We start from the raw sequence: 18,948 nt of genomic DNA, 5'->3' as shown, positions 1-18,948 counted from the left end.
TGAGTACCACTTAACGATTGTCTCGTTGATAATCATGAGAATGACTGGTTTCGCCTTCATTACTGCACTGCCATACGAAATCGCAGCAGCAAATCTAATCTGTTGTTGTTGTGCTCTTCAGTCCTGACACTGGTTTGATGCAGCTCTCCGCGCTAAACTATCCTGTGCAAGCTTCTTCATCTCCCAGTACCTACTGCAACCTACATCCTTCTGCATCTGCTTAGTGTATTCATCTCTTGGTCCCCCTCTACGATTTTTACCCTCCACGCTACCCTCCAGTACTAAATTGGTGATCCCTTGATGCCTCAGAACATGTCCTACCAACCGATCCCTTCATCTAGTCAAGTTGGGCCACAAACTTCTCTTCTCCCCAATCCTATTCAATACATCCTTATTAGATACGTGATCTGCCCACCTAATCTTCAACATATTTCTGTAGCACCACATTTCGAAAGCTTCTATTCTCTTCTTGTCCAAACTATTTATTGTCCATGTTTTCTTCCATACATGGCTACGCTCCATACAAATACTTTCAGAAACGACTTCCTGACACTTAGATCTGTACTCGATGTTAACAAATTTCTCTTCTTCAGAAACACTTTGCTTGCCATTGCCAGCCTACATTTTATATCCTCTCTACTTCGACCATCATCAGTTATTTTGCTCCCCAAATAGCAAAGCTCCTTTACTACTTTAAGTGTCTCATTTCCTAATCTAATTCCCTCAGCATCACCCGACTTAATTCGACTACATTCCATTATACTCGTTTTACTTTTGTTGGTGTTCATCTTATATCCTCCTTTCAAGACACTGTCCATTCCGTTCAACTGCTCTTCCAAGTCCTTTGCCGTCTCTGACAGAATTACAATGTCATCGCCGAACCTCAAAGTTTTTGTTTCTTCTCCCTGGATTTTAATACCTACGCCAAATTTTTCTTTTGTTTCCTTTACTGCTTGCTCAATATACAGATTGAATAACATCCGGGAGAGGCTACAACCCTGTCTCACTCCCTTCCCAAACACTGCTTCCCTTTCATACCCCTCGACTCTTATAACTGCCATCTGCTTTCTGTACAAATTGTAAATAGCCTTTCGCTCCCTGTATTTTACCCCTGCCACCTTCAGAATGTGAAAGAGAGTATTCCAGTCAACATTGTCAAAAGCTTTCTCTAAGTCTACAAATGCTAGAAACATAGGTTTGCCTTTCCTTAATTTTTCTTCTAAGATAAGTCGTAAGGTCAGTATTGCCTCACGTGTCCCAACATTTCTACGGAATCCAAACTGATCTTCCCCGAGGACGGCATCTACCAGTTTTTCCATTCGTCTGTAAATAATTCGCGTTAGTATTTCGCAGCTGTGGCTTATTAAACTGATAGTTCGGTAATTTTCACATCTGTCAACACCTGCTTTGTTTGGGATTGGAATTATTATATTCTTCTTGAAGTCTGAGGGTATTTCGCCTGTCTCGTACATCTTGCTCGCCAGATGGTGGAGTTTTGTCAGGACTGGCTCTCCCAAGGCCGTCAGTAGTTCTAATGGAATGTTGTCTACTCCTGGGGCCTTGTTTCGACTCAGGTCTTTCAGTGCTCTGTCAAACTCTTCACGTTGTTTCGTATCTCCCATTTAATCTTCATCTACATCCTCTTCCATTTCCATAATATTGTCCTCAAGTTCATCGCCCTTGTATAGACCCTCTATATACTACTTCCACCTTTCTGCTTTCCCCTTTTTGCTTAGAACTGGGTTGCCATCTGAGCTCTTGTTATTCATGCAAGTGGCTCTCTTTTCTCTGAAGGTCTCTTTAATTTTCCTGTAGGCTGTATCTATCTTACCCCTAGTGAGATAAGCCTCTACGTCCTTACATTTGTCCTCTAGCCATCCCTGCTTAGCCATTTTTCACTTTCTGTCGATCTCATTTTTGAGACATTTGTATTCCTTTTTGCCTGCTTCATTTACTGCATTTTTATATTTTCTCCTTTCATCAGTTAAATTCAACATTTCTTCTGTTACCCAAGGATTTCTACTAGCCCTCATCTTTTTACCTACTTGATCCTCTGCTGCCTTCACTACTTCATCCCTCAGAGCTACCCATTCGTCTTCTACTGTATTTCTTTCCCCCATTCCTGTCAATTGTTCCCTTATGCTGTCCCTGAATTTCTGTACAACCTCTGGTTTAGTCAGTTTATCCAGGTCCAATCTCCTTAAATTCCCACCTTTTTGCAATTTCTTCAGTTTTAATCTACTGTTCATAACCAATAGATTGTGGTCAGAGTCCACATCTGCCCCTAATCTAACCTGTTGTTGACAATATCAACAATGTGTGACTGTAAGAGTGCAGTAGAAGGACATCCATTGTAGTGCGGCCTGTTCAATATGTGTATCGTATTTCCGAATATTTGTTAAGCGGCTTGAATTGGAAGCTTTTGTTTCTGTGGCAACGATCTTCCATTAAGTCAACGAATTCACAGACTGTAAGTCAACTACCAATGCCATAGAAAACGGATTTTGTATGTAGAAAATAAGTACAGTGGACATCCGATGCACTTACTGTACCATACAAGGTGCAATAGCTACATGACGATCTCTACGACGAATTGGCAGAGTTTCTTAATGTACAAAAGAGAGTGTTCTTCTCAGGAAATAGACAAAAATTGTTTGTACTATAGCAAAAAGTCGGACAGGAAAAATGAATCAATAAAATGGAGAACTTTCTTTGAAGGTACCAGTAGATAATAAATCATCAAAATAGCCGAAAAATGAAGACACTTTTAATATATTTTGCAGTCAGTGTGTCAGTAGCAGATAATTTGTGTGTGATTGCTTCCGTAGCAGGTAGCAAGAGGTGGCTAAGAAATGCCTTCAAAAACAAGTTTGGCAAAATTTAACTAACGTAGGGAGGGTTATGGTAAGGTTTTAGCATGTGGTAAAATAATGAAATGTGGTTCAGATGAACATAGTAATATATTGAGCTACTTGTGTAATGAATCTTTTCACAGTGGTACCTTCCCAGACAGATTTAAGCATGCTGTTGTGAAGCAATTTCACAAAGAATGAGGCAGAACATTAGTAAAAAATTTACCGACTCATTTGATTACTGCCAATATTTCCTAAAACTTCTATAATTTATAATAGACACTGTACATACATAGTACGGGAAAACAAATTCACCAGTAATAAACAGTTCACATTTCAAAAAGGACTATCACTTGAATATGGTATAGGCTTATTTACTTTGAAATATACTATATTGGAATCAGTAAATCACCCACTACTAGCGTTAGAAATTTTTTTGTGATGGCTAAGGTTTTTGATTGTGTGAACCATTATAGCCTACTAATGAAAAGTTAGGCTGTTATGTAATAGTAGGCACAGCAGGTGTGTGGTCATTATCATAACTAAATGACAGAAAGCTATGTTTACCTGTCAGGCACTCAGAATGTGAAGCATTCAGACATTGTATACCACAAGGTTCAATTTTTTTGTCCGCTATTGTTTCTGATATACATAATTGATCTTCCAGTTAGAGATTTCAGAAGACGCAAATTGTGCAGTTTTTGAGATGCTACAAGCTTGGAATATAAAATAGTACTAGTCTGATTACTGAAAAGGCAACTAATGAAATATTTAAAAACATCAACAGGTAGTTAAATGCAAATGGATTATCAGTGAATTTTGGCAAGATTCAGTACAGTGAATTCAGAACTTCCCACAGAGCAGGCCAGAAGGTATAAAAATAAGTTATGAAACGATCAAATACAAGGACTAGAAAGTGTCAAGTTTTTGGGACTACGGATGAATTACGAGCTTAACTGGCAAACACACTGTCTAGAAATGATGAAGCACCTTGGTTCAGCTATGTTTACATTAAAAATAATGGGAAATTTACGTTTTAATGTCTGGTGTGTTGCTCATAGTGGTCATAGTAATTTGTTGAATGTGTTACCACTCACACAAAAAAGAATGTGATTCAAAGTAACTTCTGATGCTGAGTCACATGAACAAGTTAGGTAGTCTCTGACACCTTAGCTTGTGGAGGTGAAGGGTAGTTTCTGTGGTGGAAGGGTTCTAGGCATATCTCAGTAATTTTGCTTTTACAGCTTAATTTCCATTAAGCTAATTGAGTCTCTTCATTTTCTTCAAACTACTAACCCAATCATTTTTTCCACAGCCTTGTAACTCAATTGCAATTGGGGGGGGCAGGGGGGGGGGGGGTGATGGGCCACTTCTGAACAGCACTGGGCAGCAGTGGAGGATCATGCAAGGAGCATACTGATGGTAGCTTAGTGAAACAATTTTAAAAATCAGTCACTTTGTTATAATTTATGTGACACTCATAGGCCACTAGACTATGAGGTATGCACCCTGGGATGATGACACCCTCTGGTCAGCTATGTGTGTGACATAATTAGGCATGTTGCAGCTTTTTGTGGGTATTGTCATGTATGCGGAAGATGACCGAAACACTTTCAGAGGGTTCCAGTGGGAAATACTGTTTCTGTGAGTGATGCCACAAGATGCCATGGAAGCTACACCAGCATAGGAGGGAGAATGGCTGTACCATGCCAATCACGACCCACTGTTTGCTATAGTGAGCTTGAAAGTGGCCCACCAGTGGCGAAGCACAAGGCCAAGAAAGAGGGCTTGGTGCTAGAAGATGGTGTGGTGGAAGCTGCTTGCTGACCCGTATTGTAGTAGTGGCTGGTGTTGTCTCCTCGCCATAACAAGTCCACCAAGCTGTGAAAATATCTTCTTAAAAGTGACAGCTATTTATACAGTACGGTGGCTCATTTGTTGTGTTACTGTACTCCTTCCAGTCATGTTCCTGACAACATTTCTGTGACCCCTCTGGAGAATCCACTTGGCCCATCCCGTAAGAACCCTGTCTTGCTCCTATGCTGGCAGGATGGTGGTGCAATGGTTGGTCTGTCTTGCAATGCACAAACAGCCACTTTGCTGTAACTGGCGTGCCAAAACCCTGCACTCACCAGCTGCCTATGGCTTCTGCAAATACTGCACTGCTATGCTTTCAAAGTAATGCTCAAAAAATAGTGGTGATGCTACATAACAAAGGGAGCACATTCATCATCTCACAACTACATGAGCACTTTGTCCATTAGATTCACACAAGGCAAGTTCATGGTTAAAGAAGAGTAGTCAAGAGCTTTGACTCTAGCTGTGAGTTAATTGTATTGAGAATTACCAATCTTTAACTGATGTCCTGGGCTTCTATGGCTAGTACCAGTTTAAATGTCTTACAGATACAAGATGACATTTACACACAGACTATTTAGGCTACTGCCTAGGTGCCTGCAGCACTATGAAGCTCACATTGCAAAAACTAAAAAAGAGATGTTATAAGTGTTAAAGAGGTGAATGTGATTATTTTGTATGGGCTTGTTTGTCTGAGCTTTTCAGTTGACTGTTGAAATGAATTAAGTTAGCATTCATCTCTGGAACCTCTGGCTCCCTCATGTCAGTTCCCAAATTCAGTTGGTAAAATCTCAAAGACTTTTAAAACAATGGTTAATGGAATTTCCGCAGCCTGAAATGAGTTCAGTGAATAACTGATGTCTTCCACACTTCATTACATCTGAACTAGGATCCATAAAATATCAAAGATGTTTACCTATTATTGGGATCAGTCACTTATGCTTAAAAATAGCAAGGAAAAAAGGTTATTTTCAGTACAGTAATTATTCAGAAACAGACTTTGAACCTCCACATTAGAAGACAGTTTCAACAATTTCACTTCACTCTGTACTGAAAGTTATATTTTAAGATGACTGGGTTCCAGCAATGTTATAAGTACCTATAGACCATTACTATGAACTGTATTCACAAACCAATTAGCTAAAAATATTATTTAAAACTTTAACTCATACAATGGAAACTCCAGGTAGGAATATCATCAGGTTCATCAGTAAAAGAGAGATGGTGTGTGTGTGTGTGTGTGTGTGTGTGTGTGTGTGTGTGTGTGTGTGTGTGTGCCGGCCAGAGTGGCCATGCAGTTCTAGGCGCTATAGTCTGGAACCGCGTGACCGCTATGGTCGCAGGTTCGAATCCTGCCTCGGGCATGGATGTGTGTGATGTCCTTAGGTTAGTTAGGTTTAATTAGTTCTAAGTTCTAGGTGACTGACGGCCTCATAAGTTAAGTCGCTTAGTGCTCAGAGCCATTTGAACCTTGTGTGTGTGTGTGTGTGTGTGTGTGTGTGTGTGTGTGTGTGTGTGTGTGTGTGTTTGTCTTTTACTTGCAAAGGCTGTGGCTGAAAGCTTTATGTGAATGTCTTTTAATTCTGCCTGTCTGCAACTTGACTTACCTTCTTTACTGTGAGTAGTAATCTGCCTTTTCCTGCATTTGTGGTATTTAAAACTTTCAATTTAAGGCTGATTATTTGAGAAAGCATTAGGTTTGAATTAAAAATAGGTAAAATTTGTTTGGTTGCTAAATTTGGTTCGTTATGTTGAATTTGCCTAAGGAACATATTTGCTTGTAGCTGCAATAACTTATGTCACTTTTAAAATCAAAATAATGATTTTTAGCTGTAGAAAATAAATGTCATGACATTAATAAATTTCATACTTTAATGATTTTAGTTTTTAATCTCATGAATGACTACATCAAAAATCGTCCAGTAAAATTTTGTAAAATTAAATAATTTATCTTAAGTTTTATGAAATAGGATTTTAATTTGAGAATTGTCCTAAAATGCTAATTTTGCAGATTAATTATGGCAAAGTTTCCCCTGGTACAGTCCACCCCACAAACTCTGCCTGGATGGCTACAGATATGGCCTTATACAGATGAGTCAAAAGTAACTGATCAAATATATGTGGAAAATGTGTGCTGTTGTCCTGATCAGCAAGCAGAATGATCACACTCCCTCTCTCAGAGCATGGCAGGGGTTATTCCAGTGACATAAACCATTACATAAGCTGTAGAGTTTCACAGGTTGCTTGGACTGAATAAAATCTTGAGCATATCTCACTGATAAGACAACATGCCATCATTATAGTGCACAAATATCTGCTAACATTATAAGGCTTTTGTAAAGAAAGCTTTTAAATGCAATGAAATATCTGCGTTTTTTCTTAACTTGACAGTGCCTTACCAGTGCAAGTTCTGTAACTCTCTCATCAGGAATTTTCCCTTCAGCTTATCTCTTAATGCCAAAACTGATGCCTTCATCTGATGGAAACTTTCTGTTTCAGATATGTTTTGAACTCAAGGAAATTTGACTTGTGAGTTAGTAAATTTTGTGTTTCAGGTATCAATTACCCAATTTCTTTCAAATTGATGTAGAATGACTCATTTTATAGGCTACACATACCTCATTTGTTTGTGTGTGTGGCTACAAGCTGTGACAAATTAGTCTGTTCAGAATGAATTATCTCTCTGGAGAGTGCACTGATATCAAACTTCCAGGCAGATTATAACTGTGTTCCATACTAGTACTCAAACCCTGGGACCTTTGCCTTTCGCAGGCAAATGCTTTACCACCTGAGCTACTCGAGTATGACTCACGACCCATCCTCACAACTTTACTTCCACCAGTACCCCATCTCCTACCTTTCAGACTTCACAGAAGTTCTTCTGCAAAACTCGCAGGACTGGCATTCCTGGAAGTGCTAGTCCCACAATCATGTCCACTCTTGCATTTTGTTGTCCAGCTGAAACTGATGTCCATGCCAGTCTTTCTTAGGTCACCAATGATGTGAAAATTACCTAGTAAATGATCCAGCTTGCACAGAGGATGTTTCAATGTTTCTGGAACAAATGAATGAAGCATAGTCTTTGTCTGATTGGCAATCTGGGGCAGGTATTACTGTCCAGAAAGATGATTCTTTCCAATGGTGTTCCTAGATGTTTTGATTTTAGGGGTCATCACAGTATCTGTAAATTGTCTTCATAGCATTACACATTGATTGTGGTTCCATGTTCAGTGGGAAGTACCCTTATCCATGCAGTTCACACTGATTTTTAGAGTAGCAAATGATGTCTATCAGTCTCCCTCCTTCCCATGGGCTCAAAAATTTTCGAGGAAGTATTTTATTGCAGGATAATGAATGATTTTTCTCACAATGAATTTTTAATAACACCTGAGTTTGGTTTCTGTAGAAGTTTCTCTTCAGAGAAAGCAAGATTTGATCTCACAAACTCTATCTCAGTAGAACTCTACAAAAAAAAATGACCCTGGAGGCATTTCCTATTATTTCACCAATAGTGTGTTTATTTTGTAGATAATAAAATTCCATTAGAAAAGCTAAAATATTCATTTCATTATGCCACTCCCAGTGCAAAGGTGAAATAATATATTGAGAACAGAAATCAGAGAATCACATTAACAAATGGTGTCACTGGAATGTGAACTAAATTCAAAGTGGAGAACCATTAAATATGGGATTCTGCAAGATTCAGTGCTTAACATGCCCCTGTTCTTGGTCCTCCAGCCCAGGAAACTGATTGACTCTTCGAAAATTCTGATGTTTGCTGATCACAGTCCGCAGCTCGTGGTCGTGCGGTAGCGTTCTCGCTTCCCACGCCCGGGTTCCCGGGTTCAATTCCCGGCGGGGTCAGGGATTTTCTCTGCCTCGTGATGACTGGGTGTTGTGTGCTGTCCTTAGGTTAGTTAGGTTTAAGTAGTTCTAAGTTCTAGGGGACTGATGACCATAGCTGTTAAGTCCCACAGTGCTCAGAGCCATTTTGCTGATCACACAAGTGTACAAGTAAAGGACTCAACCTCTTCCATACTAGACTCAGTTAGGAGAATAATGGAACAGGCTTACAACTGGTTCACAGCAAACAGCTTTAAACCTTAATCTTACAGAGACTCATATTGTGCATTTCCATACAAATAAACAAGACTTACGGGTACTAGAATTAGAGACTAGGAGGCACACATTAGATGAGACAGCTCAGATAAATAAGTATTTATTCTACGGAAAGGTACAATAAAAATTTTGTGTGAAGTTGGTAACTTTACATCTTGCAGAAGCCCCTTCAGGTGCCTTGGAGTTCTTACACAAACTTGTCAGTACATTTACTTCCTGTTGGTATATTGTGGATAATAATAAGAATAAATTTAATATGAATTGTGAAACAATCACAGTGCATGAAGTAAAAATCATTTCCATATAGTCTGTGCATCTCTATCTAGGGTTCCAAATTAAGTTTCGTGTTCTGGTGCAATACTCTATAACAGGTTTCTTGCAAGTATTACCAAGATGGTAAACCTTTGCCACATATTGAAAAATGAAGTAGAAGAATACTTTATTAGCCACCCCTTCTACAGTTTATCAAAATATTTGGATTCATGGTCATAAATTCCACTTAGTCTGATACTCACGTTAAACATATTTTATTTTGTAAAGAACAACAATTTGGTCATTTTGGAGATATTAGTGATTGTTTGAAAAGTATTTTGATTGGCAGTGTTATTTATATAGTGTTTGGGAATGAACTACTGCATGCTTCTTATTATCTAAAGATGGTGAGTGACAGCCAATACCATTTGTGTCACTCTATAGTGATATTCTAGCAATTTTTATTTGATAGAAAGTGAATAATATGAGTTTGTGAACCACTTGTGATCCTAATCAGATATCATCTGGGCTATGTTAAGGGTAAGTTTGAGACCATGATTAGTATGCTAATGTCGTCAGCAAGCATTACAATTCTTGAATACTCCTGTAGTCACTGGAATGTTGTTTATGTCTATTAAGAATGAAAGCAAACCCAATACTAAATCCCTTGGGACTCCACATTTTATGGTCCCCAATTCTGAATATAGTTTTACTCTTGTGGTATAGTTTTTTAACAGACCATCTGTTTCCTGTTATGGTGATATGACTACCTAGGTGTGCCATAGCACCATAACATGCAGTTAGCAAAGTTTCTTATGGCATGGAAGACATGGGCATCTAAACAGAAAAGGCACATCATTATTAAAGGATATGGTAACAGAAATGGGAGACTGCAATAAATGGGAGGAACTCTGTGAAATACCTATACAAGGGAAACAGACTAGATTACCCTTTAAGCCTAGTAAAAGTAGGACCACAGATATCTTGCAGTTAATACATATAGGTATTAGTGGAGTGATGGAGCGTGGGTGTAGAGGAGGTCTTACATTTGTAAATGACTTCTCATGACATAACCCTATTTATTTTTCAAGTTTTAAAGATCAAGTGAATGATATTTTTGAGAACTTTTCCAATATGGTAGAAAGAGAAACTGGAAAGAAGATTAAAATTGTCAGATCTGATAACAGAAAAGGATATACCAATCAAAAATTCAAATAACATTTGGAGGGAGTAGGAGCTACACAACAAACTAGCATCTGATACAGTCTTCCCAGACTGGAGTTCCAGAGAGTGAGCAAATAGGGCTATTCTTGAAAAAGTGAGAAGTATGTTAATTGATGCTGTGTTACCTAACTGTTTTGGGACAGAGGTGAGTTGATAGTGATGTATTTGATCAATCAATCACCTACCAGAGTGGTAAAAAATTTAACCCATTATGAAGTGTGGACTGGGAAGAAACCAAATCTAAGCTTTTTAGGATGCAGTGCTACAGTACAGATAATGAAACAATTGGAAAATGGAACCCAAAGTCTAAGAAATATATTTTTGTAGACTATTGTGAAAATTCAAAGGGTTGCCAATTCATGAATTCTATGAATAACGAGACATTGATTGGTACAGATCTAGAATGCCTTGACAATTATAAAAATAAAATAAAAAGGCTTGTCAAGAGAATACAACCATTTCTTCAACATAGTCAAGTTTAAGAAATATTAAGTCTGGAAAACAAAATAGAAATCAAAGAAGAGGAAGCAGAATATGGCAACAAACACACAGATTCATTCTATGTAGATTAAGTGCTAGAGGATGAAGAAGAGGAAGAAAGTATTTTAAGATACTTTTGTCATGTACCTAAACCTAAAGAGCACTCTGGTTGTGGTATGTGTGTAGTCAACTTTTTAATGATGAACCTACAATAGTTGAAGAGGCAATGAGTTGTTCGAATACTCAACAGCAGAGAAAAGCTATGGAAAGAGAATTAGAGTGCTTTTATCAAAATGGAACTTTCAAATGGGTTGAAATGCCAGAAAGCAAAAATTGTTAAAGGAGCAATGGATGATTAACTTAAAAAATCCTGGGAGTGGAGCACCAAACTACAAAATATGCCTTATACTCAAGGGATATTCACAAAAAGAAGGGATAGACTACGTCAAAATGTTTTCACCTGTGCTACAATATGAATCACTTAGATATCTTTCAGCCTGGCTATTACAGGAGATTTACTAAATCACTAAATGGGTGTGAAAACAGGATACTTAAAAATGGAAAATTGAATGATGAAATATATGTGATCCCACCAGAAGAAGCTAGAAAAATTCATCCAAAAAAAGGAGAAGACTTGGCAATGAAAGAAAAGTATTTTAGGAACAGACTGGCCTCTGCTGGAACAGATATCTACATAAAATGTTGATAAACATGTGTATGAAACTATCCAAGGTGGATTTTAGTATCTGTATGGATGATTCATTCACTAAAGGAGAAGAATTGATTAACAATTTTAAAGGCAGTTAAAAACCAAGTTTAACATGCATGACATAGGAGAGGTGAAGCAATATGTCAGTATGAAGACTGTTAAAAATACAAAACCATAAGACTTAGAGCATAGACAAATTGTCATACACAGAGTAAATTTTGAAAAAGCTTGGTATGAGTGAGTGTTAACCTATTTCTACACTGGTGGAACCAGTAGTCAAGTTAGTGACTAATGAATAAGATACAGAGTGCAATAAAAATGTACCATATCTGGGGGCAGTAGGGAGACTTTTGTGTTTGTCACAAAAATCTAGGCCTGATCTTGCTTTGGCCAGAAATCCTGAAAGCACATTTACAGAGCCTGAAGAGAGAAACAATGGAAAGCTGTTAAAAGGGTGTTTAGATATCTAAAGGGTAGAGTAGAATATAAATTAAGATATTATAAAAATGGAACAATAAAACTCCAGGGCTATAGTGATACAGACAGGGGAAGTGAGTTAGAGAACATACATTCCATTAGTAGATGTTTTAGATTAGTTGGAGGACTTATATCCTGGTCCTGTAACAGACTGAAAATTTATTTTCTCTCCTATTTAGCTATGTACATCCTCATTGGTTATCCAGTGTACCATTTAATCTTCAGCAGTCTTCTGTAGTATCAACTTTCAGAAAACTCTCTTCTCTTCTAGCCTGAACTGCTGATTGTCCCTGTTTCACTTCCATTCAAGACTACACTCCAAACAAACACCGCCAGAAAAGACTTCCTAATGCTTAATTTTATATTAGGTGCTGACAAAGTCCTCTTTTTCAGAGTTGCTTTTCTTGCAATTTCCCAGTCTGCATTTTATATCCTCTCCACTTCAGTCACCATCAGTTTTTCTTCTCCCCAAATAACTAAACTCATCTACTACTTTTAATGTCTCACTTTCTACTCTAATTCTCTCAACATTTAATTCAATTACTTTCTATTATTCTTATTTTATTTTCATTGATATTCATCTTATAATCTCTTTTCAAGACACTAAACACTCTGTTCGGCTGCTTTTCCAAGTTCTTCAGGGTCTCTGACAGAACTACAATGCCATCAGGAAAAATATTTTATTTATTCTCTCTGAACTTTAATATTCTTTCCAAATTCCTCATTTTGGTTTCTTTTATTCCTTGCGTAATGTACAGTTTGAGTATCAAGGATAGGCTACAACCCTGTCTCATTTACTCCTCAATATGACTTCTCTTTCACATCCTTCAACACTTATAGCTGCATCCTAATTCCTCTACATGTTGTAGATAATCTTTCACTCCTGGTATTTTGTCCTTGCTTACCTTCGACATTTTAAAGAATGTAATCCAGTTAACAGTGTCAAAAGCTTTGTCTAAATTTATAAATGCCTTAATGTAGGTTTGCCTTTCTTCATCCTCTCTTCTAAGATAAGACATACGGTGAGGATCGCCTCATGTGCTCCCACCCTTTTTGGAACTCAGACTGATCTTGGCCAAGGTTGACTTTTATGAGTTTTTCCATTTTTCTGTAAATAATGTGTGTTAATATTTTGCAACCATGATTTATTAAACAGATGGTTCAGTAGTTTCACACCTAGTATCACTTGCCTTCTTTTTAACTGGAATTATTACATTCTTCTTGAAGTGTGAGGGTATTTCCCCTATTTCATGTATCTTCCATACTATATATTTTGTGACAATCTTTTTGTTGTGCTTATCTGCAGCTCAGCACCTGCGCTATTTTGTGAGTAGCAACTATCCTTTTCATAATATTGTTTCTTTTCTCTTTTTATAATATTATCCCCAAGCTTACTTCCATTATATAGAGCCTCTACATAATATTCCTTCTATCCTCCAGCTTTCTCTTCTTTGGCTCAAAAAATAATTAGGGACTTATCACAAACTTAGTCTAAACCAGTTCCTTCTTTTAAGCAATGTTTATTTGTAGAGCTTGTTAATTGCAGCACAAAATGAATGTAAGTGAGCGGAGTCAAAATCATTCATTCAATTAAACAGCACTGTTGTTTATAGCTTCAGATCAAAATGTTTATTAAAGAGCCCTTTTGTCGCTAAAAACTGTTGAGACAGCAATGCAAGTTGTCAGCTGATGAATACGGGGCTTCATTAATATCCCACTAAATGAAAACCAAAGCTCATTTTCTACACTTATTACTTCTTTTATCATGACACTTGAAGAAAATTTTAAAGAGTTCACAACTTATAATGTATCATGAAAATATTTAAATCTCACACTGAATTCTCTCGTAAAATTACTTAGAATATGTGGCTTATGCCACCCAGAAACTAAGAAGACCAATTTGTCTGTACTGTCCTCTTACAAAGTCTTCACTGAACCATCTCCCAGAGCAAACAGTTCACACTAACATCTCCTTGTTTATCTCCAAACAACAAGTCTTGTACAACCCTTCCATCATACATGCTCCCCCAGTACCACAGCACCCTAGCCTGTTTTCAGGTGACACATTTTACTGTCTCCTTTCTAGTCACACTGTCACTAGTGATGTATCTACATGCAATATAAAATTTACAATTTTCAAGCCAGTTGACTGATTTATGGAAATGACATCTTATATGAAGTTTGCTAACACACACATTAACATGTCCGTCACAGTGTCATCCATATCTGGCTGACGAGTAAGCTCCCACGGTGACCATGTCACCCACATCTGCGTGACTCTCTTCTTTTTTAAGTTAATAGTATTTGCAGTTGGAATTTTCAAAGGAATTTGATGGAATAAGCTCTGAAATATAACTACAGAGTATACAATGTAAACATACAAACAACATACACATGATACTATACATTTTATTCATTTATATTTGGGATAACACATTACATTATTCTATGTCACATGGTGTTTGTTAAAACATGCTAAACATATCTGAGGTGGTTTTGGACAATTGGAACAATAAGTTGTAATTTTTTCTCAATTTTTCTTCTTTTCTTGGTATTTGGCAGTGTGCCTCTTCTTCTGAGAATAAAGGGCACACATCCTTCATATAGGCATGTCCTGTTGATTCTTATGAATCAATAAATGGTAAGACATGTTCCTTGTTTTTATTTCTATTACTGTTGGGTACAGCATTTTCAGTGGACAATAATTTGGCAACAAGATGTCCCAGAAATTTTCTTATTTCTGTTTTTGTATTTGTGGACCTCTGATACACGATGTGAGCATTTACTATACATACTTGTTCTAAAAGCTAATGTAGTGTTAATTTATGATACCAGTTGCTACCCTTCCATATTGCTGTGGCGTATGTCACCATCTGGTTGCTTCTGTTGATACCATTTTTTCCATTATTATAAGCCAGTACTGCCAAAGGTTTCTGTTTCAGAGCATGACCATAATGTGTAGAATCCAAACTTAACATCATAATGTTCCACGTTTTGTTAATAGCATCCTAACATTATGAACATCCCTCCATTTTAGTACCACATTACCATTGTCATCTTCACGTGCAATCATTTCACCTCTTTTCAACGCGTGCAACATTCCGAAACATGGCATAAACTTTTTTCTGTGCTGTACAATTTCAGTGACATTTGTTTTGATTTTTAGACATATGACTGCTTCTCTGAAAGTTGTTGATAAACGAAGTTTGTCCTTCACTTAGCACTCTAGCTGCTAGTTCAATGCACATGTTTTTGATTGTGCAGCTTGCTTTGTTCCACTGGTATTTCATCCAGAATATACTTTTGCAGATCATGTATTGCATTCTGTGGAGCACAGGTTGAAAAGTTTGGTACCATACTTATGCAATTTTGTGGGTATGTATTGCTTGAACCTTAGCTGTCCCCTCCTAGGCACCATTGTCTCATCCACTATAATATCTTCGCTTGGTGAAAAGACTTTTTGATAATTGTCTGTCAATATCTTTAGGAGTGGTGAAACTTTTCCAAGTCTGATTCTCCCATCTATAGTTTTGTTATTTATAAAATGTAAGTTTGGCAACAGTAATTCAGAACAATTATGGGACATCCTGCTGTGCAGAAGTGTAAAGTTCTAAATAGGGTCCATTGACCAACTCTGATGAACGGTGTCTGTACTAGACCCATCCAAATCAGCTGTCCAGTAATGTTTGTAATTTTCTCAGATGTGGTGGGTTTCCATCTATTTAGTCAAACATGTTCAGTCATTTCATACTGATGCAAATTTTGCTCCACATGAACCATGGACCTTGCCGTTGGTGGGGAGGCTTGCGTGCCTCAGCGATACAGATAGCCGTACCGTAGGTGCAACCACAACGGAGGGGTATCTGTGAGAGGCCAGACAAACGTGTGGTTCCTGAAGAGGGGCAGCAGCCTTTTCAGTAGTTGCAAGGGCAACAGTCTGGATGATTGACTGATCTGGCCTTGCAACAATAACCAAAACGGCCTTGCTGTGCTGGTACTGCGAACGGCTGAAAGCAAGGGGAAACTACAGCCGTAATTTTTCCCGAGGGCATGCAGCTTTACTGTATGATTACATGATGATGGCGTCCTCTTGGGTAAAATATTCCGGAGGTAAAATAGTCCCCCATTCGGATCTCCGGGCGGGGACTACTCAAGAGGATGTCGTTATCAGGAGAAAGAAAACTGGCGTTCTACGGATCGGAGCGTGGAATGTCAGATCCCTTAATCGGGCAGGTAGATTAGAAAATTTAAAAAGGGAAATGGATAGGTTGAAGTTAGATATAGTGGGAATTAGTGAAGTTCGGTGGCAGGAGGAACAAGACTTCTGGTCAGGTGACTACAGGGTTATAAACACAAAATCAAATAGGGGTAATGCAGGAGTAGGTTTAATAATGAATAGGAAAATAGGAATGCGGGTAAGCTACTACAAACAGCAGAGTGAACGCATTATTGTGGCCAAGATAGATACGAAGCCCACGCCTACTACAGTAGTACAAGTTTATATGCCAACTAGCTCTGCAGATGACGAAGAAATTGAAGAAATGTATGATGAAATAAAAGAAATTATTCAGATTGGGAAGGGAGACGAAAATTTAATAGTCATGGGTGACTGGAATTCGAGTGTAGGAAAAGGGAGAGAAGGAAACATAGTAGGTGAATATGGATTGGGGGACAGAAATGAAAGAGGAAGCCGCCTGGTTGAATTTTGCACAGAGCACAACATAATCATAACTAACACTTGGTTTAAGAATCATGAAAGAAGGTTGTATACATGGAAGAACCCTGGAGATACTAAAAGGTATCAGATAGATTATATAATGGTAAGACAGAGATTTAGGAACCAGGTTTTAAATTGTAAGACATTTCCAGGGGCAGATGTGGACTCTGACCACAATCTATTGGTTATGACCTGTAGATTAAAACTGAAGAAACTGCAAAAAGGTGGGAATTTAAGGAGATGGGACCTGGATAAACTAAAAGAACCAGAGGTTGTACAGAGATTCAGGGAGAGCATAAGGGAGCAATTGACAGAAATGGGGGAAATAAATACAGTAGAAGAAGAATGGGTAGCTTTGAGGGATGAAATAGTGAAGGCAGCAGAGGATCAAGTAGGTAAAAAGACGAGGGCTAGTAGAAATCCTTGGGTAACAGAAGAAATATTGAATTTAGTTGATGAAAGGAGAAAATATAAAAATGCAGTAAGTGAAACAGGCAAAAAGGAATACAAACGTCTCAAAAATGAGATCGACAGGAAGTGCAAAATGGCTAAGCAGGGATGGCTAGAGGACAAATGTAAGGATGTAGAGGCCTATCTCACTAGGGGTAAGATAGATACCGCCTACAGGAAAATTAAAGAGACCTTTGGAGATAAGAGAACGACTTGTATGAATATCAAGAGCTCAGATGGAAACCCAGTTCTAAGCAAAGAAGGGAAAGCAGAAAGGTGGAAGGAGTATATAGAGGGTCTATACAAGGGCGATGTACTTGAGGACAATATTATGGAAATGGAAGAGGATGCAGATGAAGATGAAATGGGAGATATGATACTGCGTGAAGAGTTTGACAGAGCACTGAAAGACCTGAGTCGAAACAAGGCCCCCGGAGTAGACAATATTCCATTGGAACTACTGACGGCCGTGGGAGAGCCAGTCCTGACAAAACTCTACCATCTGGTGAGCAAGATGTATGAAACAGGCGAAATACCCTCAGACTTCAAGAAGAATATAATAATTCCAATCCCAAAGAAAGCAGGTGTTGACAGATGTGAAAATTACCGAACTATCAGCTTAATAAGTCACAGCTGCAAAATACTAACACGAATTCTTTACAGACGAATGGAAAAACTAGTAGAAGCCAACCTCGGGGAAGATCAGTTTGGATTCCGTAAAAACACTGGAACACGTGAGGCAATACTGACCTTACGACTTATCTTAGAAGAAAGATTAAGGAAAGGCAAACCTACGTTTCTAGCATTTGTAGACTTAGAGAAAGCTTTTGACAATGTTGACTGGAATACTCTCTTTCAAATTCTAAAGGTGGCAGGGGTAAAATACAGGGAGCGAAAGGCTATTTACAATTTGTACAGAAACCAGATGGCAGTTATAAGAGTCGAGGGACATGAAAGGGAAGCAGTGGTTGGGAAGGGAGTAAGACAGGGTTGTAGCCTCTCCCCGATGTTGTTCAATCTGTATATTGAGCAAGCAGTAAAGGAAACAAAAGAAAAATTCGGAGTAGGTATTAAAATTCATGGAGGAGAAGTAAAAACTTTGAGGTTCGCCGATGACATTGTAATTCTGTCAGAGACAGCAAAGGACTTGGAAGAGCAGTTGAATGGAATGGACAGTGTCTTGAAAGGAGGATATAAGATGAACATCAACAAAAGCAAAACAAGGATAATGGAATGTAGTCTAATTAAGTCGGGTGATGCTGAGGGAATTAGATTAGGAAATGAGGCACTTAAAGTGGTAAAGGAGTTTTGCTATTTGGGGAGCAAAATAACTGATGATGGTCGAAGTAGAGAGGATATAAAATGTAGGCTGGCAATGGCAAGGAAAGCGTTTCTGAAGAAGAGAAATTTGTTAACATCCAGCATTGATTTAAGTGTCAGGAAGTCATTTCTGAAAGTATTCGTATGGAGTGTAGCCATGTATGGAAGTGAAACATGGACGATAAATAGTTTGGACAAGAAGAGAATAGAAGCTTTCGAAATGTGGTGCTACAGAAGAATGCTGAAGATTAGATGGGTAGATCACATAACTAATGAGGAAGTATTGAATAGGATTGGGGAGAAGAGAAGTTTGTGGCACAACTTGACCAGAAGAAGGGATCGGTTGGTGGGACATGTTCTGAGGCATCAAGGGATCACCAATTTAGTATTGGAGGGCAGCGTGGAGGGTAAAAATCGTAGAGGGAGACCAAGAGATGAATACACTAAGCAGATTCAGAAGGATGTAGGTTGCAGTAGGTACTGGGAGATGA

The sequence above is a fragment of the Schistocerca serialis genome, chromosome 4, assembly GCF_023864345.2.
Source record: "Schistocerca serialis cubense isolate TAMUIC-IGC-003099 chromosome 4, iqSchSeri2.2, whole genome shotgun sequence".
Taxonomy (NCBI): domain Eukaryota; kingdom Metazoa; phylum Arthropoda; class Insecta; order Orthoptera; family Acrididae; genus Schistocerca; species Schistocerca serialis.
This window is presented reverse-complemented; position numbering follows the sequence as displayed.